Consider the following 7,873-nt stretch of genomic DNA (forward strand, 5'->3'; position numbering starts at 1 on the left):
TAATACCACCAAAGAAACTAATAAAAATCCAGCCACTGGCCTCAGTATATGGAGAACTCTTAATTGCTTGAAAAGAATTAAAAATAATCATCTTAAAAAGCTCAATTAGATGCAAAAATGAAATAAAAACCAAGTTTTTAATTTGTATCCACAAAGTTTACAAATTTACAAGTAGATCAATGTACAAAGATCTACTGTACAAAATGGTGATTCAAGTTAATCACAATGTATTATATACTTGAAAAGTAGGTTTTAAATTTTCTTACCACAAAAGAAGAATGAGTATTGGAGGTAGTGTATTTGTTTTCTTGATTTAGACATTCTATAATGTATATGTTTATTACCATGTTGCATACCATAAGCATACACAATTTTTATTTGTTAATTAACACAAAACATAAACGTCTCCCCTAGAAACATGGGGAGAAAATAGAAGATAATTAAATAAATTAAGTATACATATACAATATCAGTGTAAATTCATTAAAGAAATTGGGTGCATGTCTGATATATATACTTATATATATGATAATTAAAACAGTTTCATAATTTGTTCCTATTGGAAATAAAAAAAATATACATTAAGTTTATATAGTAAAGATTTTAAATACAAAAGATTTGAAAGACCACTGGTTGGCTTTTGTGATTCTGTACCACTGGTCTAACATTTGCTAAAATATAAATTTAAAAACTTTGTGGATTTAACCGATACTGGAACATGAATTACAGCTACACATGGGCATTCCACCAAACTTAAATATTGAGTCTCTTGTAGCCTGAAAAGAATAACTAAATAGGTATGCCTCCCTTTGACTATGACCTTTCCTAAATTTTCAATAGTCATAGTACCCTTTTTATTTAAATATTCCAAATATGTCATAGATGCTCTAGTGTAATAAATAATTAAATAATGAATTATTATCAAAGCAGGGTTTTTTGAGAGGGGCATAGAGGGTAAGGGGGTATCAGGGATTGAACTCAGGGGCACTCAGCCACTAAGCCACACTCCCAGCCTTTTTTTTTTTTTTTTGGTATCTTATTTAGAGACAGTTTCACTAGTTGCTTAGCACCTTGCCATTGCAGAGACAGGTTTTGGACTCATAATCCTCCTGTCTCAGCCTCCCCAGTTGTTGGGATTATAGATGTGCATCACCGCTCCCTGTTCAAAGCAGTTTTTTAAAAATATTTATTTTTTAGTTGTACTTGGATACAATACCTTTATTTCATTTATTTAGTTTTATGTGGTGCTGAGGATCGAACCCAGGGCCTCACACATGCTAGGTGAGCACCCTACTGCTGAGCCACGACCCCAGCCCACAGAGAGGTTTTTGTTTGTTTGTTTTAATTAGTTACACATTACAGCACAATGATCTTGACGTATCATACATTTGAATCAGATGGGGTATAATTTCTCATTTTTCTGAGTGTACAGGTTGCAGAATCACATTGGTCATGCAGTCACGTATATACATACAGCAATAATAATGTCTATTTTATTCTGCTGCCCTTCCTTTCCTCGCTTCCCCTTCCCTCCCCTCCCATCTCTTCTCACACAGAAGTTTTTGACACTTATAAACTGGTTTAAACAATGAAACCCCATGAGCCTCCATTTGAAATAATTAATATGACCCAATGTAAGTTAAAACTGTCCCTGCAAGGATTAGAATTTGGAACTATGTAATGTTTTGAACAACCAACAATAAAATAAAAAAAAAAATTTGTTATATGAAAGGGGATTATCCCTGCTGCTTTTCTGACAGCCCAGTTTTGCTGTTCCTAACTCTGGGGAAAATTAAGTAGGCTTTAGTGATGTACCATGAACTTAATGCTGTAGCCCCATGCATTAAGATTTCATATTCAATATCCAGTGTTATGAAGATTCCTGATTCTACTCACTAAAACCACAATAAATTTTGTCTTATATACTGGCTAACCCATTCTGTTCAGTTCTTTTTCAATGCTCTTAGCCACAGTTTGCCTGAGATTTCTAAAGGGACACAATTCATCTTCTCCAGGTGACCCATGGGGTACCTCAACAGCTTTTCATCACACACACCTTTAAGGAAAAGATATTTCTTCAGGAGCACAGTTGTGACATTACATTAATAAAATTCTCCTTCTAAGGACATTAATTTCACACAACTATGAGTGTTCTTATGACAACATACTTCTCATTTACAAATTTTACTTATGATTTACATCAGTGGCATGTTGTTGCTTTGCATTCCTTAGTCCAAATATCCCTAATAAAAGACAAAATCCAAGAAACAACAAACTTGGACAAACTTCCAACCAATATCTTAGCACTGGCTTCCTTGACCAATATCCCATCTTTAGGTCATTGTTTACTTTGAGGTATTGCTTAAAAGTTGCCTAAATGTTATCCCTGTTGGTGTAAAAGCTTCTCTTATGTCATTTATATACAAAATATAAATCACAATCACACATCTCCACAAACAAAAGGCCAAAATAAAAAAATACCTTGCTAGGATATGTCTCATTTTCCTTCACAGATTACTTAGAATATTGGAAATAACCCAAGTCACATATTTAAGTTCTTAGTATATAAGAGGCTGGGAAGAGGCACTCATTAGAATTTCTGAGTCACTGGTAGGTCCCAGATAACTGGTTTAATCAGAGGATATTTCTTTTTAAATATATCTTTTTCAAATTCTAGTATAACAAATAACCCCCCTAAGAGCTCTATCTTGCCCTAGGCCTTAACCTATTTTAAAAATTTTTCAATCCTACCTGTATCCCATGTGTTGGAAGCCAGTTTGAAGATGCATACTCTTATGGAACTGATTAACCACAGATGGTCCTATAGTCCAGACAGTTGTTCATCTGATCTGGATCCCATTTGAACCTAAATTTTCAACAAAAACGAAAACACTTTGAAGTACAGAAGTACTCCCTTCTGTTGACTGTTGGTTTATTACTACTGGATTGAGTGTTTTCATTGGTTTACAATTTGAAGGTCCATAATGACTCAGGAAGTACCCACTTGAAAAGGATATTCCAGTCCCCCCATCTCAGATTACTTTGGCCTCAAATCTCATTACTTGGAAAGAACATCACTTCCAACAATGTCACCCCAACCTAAGCCTTCTCATTGGAGATGATGTTATCTAGATACTAAAAACCCCGCCCACTACCCCTCGTAAAATACGATTTATACAGAACTTTTACTTTTATTCCTTTAATAATAGAGACTATATTATGTTTCAGAACTCACTGTCTGATAAGCCCATGATTGAGTTCGCTTCTTGGTCTCTATTAAAGCATATATTCTATGTTCCCATGCCTAAAGGGAAATCTTATAGAGGTTAGTAGAAATAATGCATGTTATTGTTTCCTTGGTGGGCATCTACCTCATATAAGTCAATGACTTGACATTTTGGGGAAAGTTCAGGAATTACCTGCTGTCTTTTCCTAATATCTCTTCTTCCTTTTATCACAGTCTTTATCTTGTTCCTCCATCCATGACCACCACAACCACTCTTTCCTCTTGGTCAAACACTATATTCTAATGAGTATATTACACTACAAATAATATACCTTCTGTTGTAGTCCAAATACATATGCCTCCATCCCAATGTGTCCTTCATCTCAATGATCCCAGAGGCAGGACTATAATTCCTATAGGGATGGAAGGCAGAAGATCAAGGAAAAATAATTATTGAGATTTAGATTTGTTCAAGATGCATCACTCATTTATTTTATCTTGTTTCTCCTTCTTGAAATGGGAATATCTATCTTGTGCCTGTCCTATCATTGTATTTCAGAAGCATATATCTTTTTTGGGTTTACATGCTCACAACTGGGGATAAATTTGCTTCAGCTTAAAATGAATAGTACATTATAGTACCTTGAGTCTCTCCCATATCTATTTCAATGATATATAGATAATGCTTGCCTTTTGAGCTGATGATAGAATGAATTAAGATCTTTGAGGCTACTGGGAAGGATGAATGTATTTTGCTCTATGAGAAGGACATGAATTTTGTAGGATTAGAGGCAGAATGACTTGGTCTGAATGCTTATATCATCTGAAAATTTATGGTGAAATACTAACCCTCCAGGTGATGGAATTAGGAAGTGATTAGGAGGTGATCAGGTCATGGGGCAGAGCTGTTTTAAATGGTATCAGCGTCCTTACAAAAGAGACCCAGAGTCAGGTGGTGGTGCAATCTCAGCAACTCAGGAAGCTGAGTTTAAAAAGATGACATATTGGAAGACAGCCTCAGCAATTTAGCAAGGTTCTAAGCAACTAGTAAGACCGTCTCAAAATTTTAAAAATAAGTTGGGGGTGGTTGGGATGTGGTTCAGTGGTAAAGTGCTGTGTGTTCAATTTCCAGTACACCCAACAATGTTTAAAGAAGAAGAAGAAGAAGAAGAAGAAGAGAAACAGGCAAATCCCAGCCCTTTCTACCATGTAGGCTAACAGAGAAACAATGGCAGTATACAAGCCAGGAAGCGGGCCCTCTCCAAGCACTAAATCTGACAACTTTATCTTGGAAAGCCCAGTCTCCCAATTTTGAAACATAAACTTCTGTTGTTTATAATCCACCTAGTCTATGATAATTTTGTTATAGTAGCCAAAACAGACTAAGACACCAAGCATATTAAAGTAGGAAAGTGCCACATGTAACAAGGAGAAAAAGCAAACAATTGAAACCAAAGTAGAACATACATAGCTGTTAGAATCTCTGGACAAGAACTTTAAAACATTAAGATATTTTCCAAATGTTCAAAATCTATATAGAGGTAAAGAAGAAATGAGATGATCCAAATCAAACTCACAAAAATGAAATCTAAAAGTGAAATTTAAAAATAATCACTGGATGAGATTAATGGCAGATTTGATATTACTGAAGAAAAGATCTGGTAATATTAAAGACAGGGTAATAGAAACTATTCAAAATAAAGCTCAGAGATAGAACAAAAATAAAGAAAATTAAAAGAGCATTATTAAGCTGGAAGAAAACTCTAATCAGCCTAACTTATATGTACCTGGAGTTCCCCAAAATGCCAGGTCATCATGAAGGAATTATGGCTCAAAATCTCCAAATTTAATGAAAATAATGAGCCCACATAGTCAAAAAGCTCAACAAACCCTGAGCTAAAGGAAACCAAGACTGGTTCTTTGAAATACAAATAAAGTGCTTAAAACTTAAGCTAGACTGATGAAGGAAAAGAAAGACAAAAATCACCATTATTAAGAATGGGAATTCCTGCAAATTCTACAGACTTAAAAGAATAATAGAAATATCATGAAAAAATTTTGCCAATGAATTGTCAACTTATAAAAAAATGACAAATTCCTAAAAAGACAATATTAGCTTTTTGTCACTAAGATCAAAATATGTGACAAGAACAACTTAAAGGAGGGAAAGTTCATTTGAGTCTCAGTTTCAGAGGTCTCAGTTCCTAGATAGCTAACTTCATTGCTCTGGACTAAAGGTGATGGAGCACATCATGGGAGAAACCTACTCAGCTCATGGCAGGGTCGGGGAGCAAAGAGAGGGAGCAGGCAAGGGACTAAAGAAGATACACCTTTACTGCATGCTCCCAGTGACCCACCTCCTTATGCCACATTCTACCTGCCTACAGTTAATTTAAACTTGAATGACTGATTAGATTACATCTTTCACAGTCCAATCATTTTACCTGCGAACATTCCTGTATTAACACAGGATAATTTTGGGTCCTCCTCATATCCAAACCTTAAAAGACACGAACTGCAAAGGCTAACTGAAGAGAAAGCAAAAAATCTGAGCATATATATATTGAAGAAGCTGAATTTAAGAAAAATCTTCCCACAAAGAAAATATCAAGTCCTATTACCTGGTGAGTGCTAACAAGCATTTAAGGAAAAACTAGTAACAGTTCTAAGCAAACATTTTCAGAAAATTAAGAATGGTGACTACTTTCCAAAGTGTTTTATAAAACCAACATTTCTTTTATATCAAAACCAGAAAAGCACCTTATGAAGAAAGAAAAGAACATATAAATATCCCTCATGAATGAATATGCAAAAATTCTAAACAAAATATTAACAAATGAAATTTGGAATATAACAATTTCCACCATTATGTATAATTATAATGTGCCAGTAAAAAATAAAAAATAAACTCCAAAACAACAAGAAATAAAGAAATTCAGCAATATACAAAATGAATATTATGTCATAACTGAGTAGGATTTACCCCAGGAATGTGATAGTTAACATTCAAAAAGCAATTAACACAACTCATTTATTAAAATCTAAGAAGAATTATTTGATCATCTTGATAGATGAAAGAAGTTTTTGAAATATTCTGACATCAATTTTTGATAAAAACTCTTTTCAAAAACTAGGCATAGAAAAGGGACCTCTGGAAAATGTACAGCAAATGGACTACTTAATATTGAAAAGTTGATGAATTCCTTCTCAAGTCCAAAAACATACATGGGAGAAAAGATAGCCTCTTCAACAAATGGTGCTGGGAAAACTGGAAATTCTCATGTAGCAAAATGAAAATAAACCCCTATCTCTCACCATGCATAAAACTCAACTCAAAGTGGATCAAGGACCTAGGACTTAGACTAAAGATCCTATACTTAATAGAAGAAAAAGTAGGCCCAAATCTTCATTATGCCAGATTAGAACTAAAAAGCTTCTTCCCAGCAAAAAATAATAATAATCATCATCATCAATGAGGTGAAGAGAGAGCCTATAGAATGAGAACAAATCTTAAGCACACACACATCAGATAGCACTAATCTCCAGGATATATAAAGAACTCAAAAAACTTAACACCAAACAAACAAACAAACAACCCAATCAATAAATAAGCTAAATTATTGAACAACACTTCTTAGAAAAAGATATATAATCAATCAACAAATACATAAAAAATGTTCAATATCTCTAATAATTAGAGAAATCAAAAACTATTCTAAGATTTCATCTCACTCCAGTCAGAATGGCAGTTATCAAGAGTACAAGCAACAATAAGTGTTGGTGAAGATGTGGGGGAATAGGCATATCCCTACATTGTTGGTGGGACTGCAAATTGGTGCAACCAGCCTGGAAAGCAGTATGGAGATTCCTTAGAAAACTTGGAATGAAACCACCATTTGAACCAGCTATCTCTCTCCTCCGTCTATACCCAAAGGACTTAAAAACAGCATAGTACAGGGACACAGCCACATTAATGTTCATAGCAGCTCAATTCACAATAGCTAAACTGTGAAACCAACTTTGATTCCCTTCAACAGATGAATGGATAAAGAAACTGGGGTACATATACACAATGGAATATTACTCAGCATTAAAAGAGAATAAAATTATGGCTTTTGCAGGTAAATGGATGGAGTTGGAGAATTCATGCTAAGTGAAGTTAGCCAATCTCCCAAAACCAAAGGCTGACAATGTTTTCTGTAATATGTGGTTGTTGCTCCATAAAGGTGGGGTGAGCACGTGGGATGAATGGAGGAAATTTAGATTGGCCAAAGGGGAGAGAGAAAGGGAGGGGTAATTGGAGTAGGAAAGATGGTGGAATGATATGGATATCATTACCCTAGGTATATGTACAATTGCTTGAGTGGTGTGACTCTACATTGTGTACCACCAGAGAAGTGAAAAATTGTGCTCCAATTGTGTACAATGATTCAAAGAGCATTCTGCTGTCATGTATAACTAATTATAACAAACTTTTAAGAATTCAATTTTTTTAAATAAAAGCATTTATTATGGAGCCAACATAATGAAAAACAGTGTCATATTAGCATAAAAATAGACATACAGATCAATGGACCAAAATATATATGGACTGCTTATTTTTGGTATAGGACAGTATTTCAACAAGTACAGTATTTTCACTAGACT

Source organism: Spermophilus citellus (genome assembly GCF_964194105.1).
Source record: "Spermophilus citellus genome assembly, chromosome: 10".
Classification (NCBI taxonomy): Eukaryota; Metazoa; Chordata; class Mammalia; order Rodentia; family Sciuridae; genus Spermophilus; species Spermophilus citellus.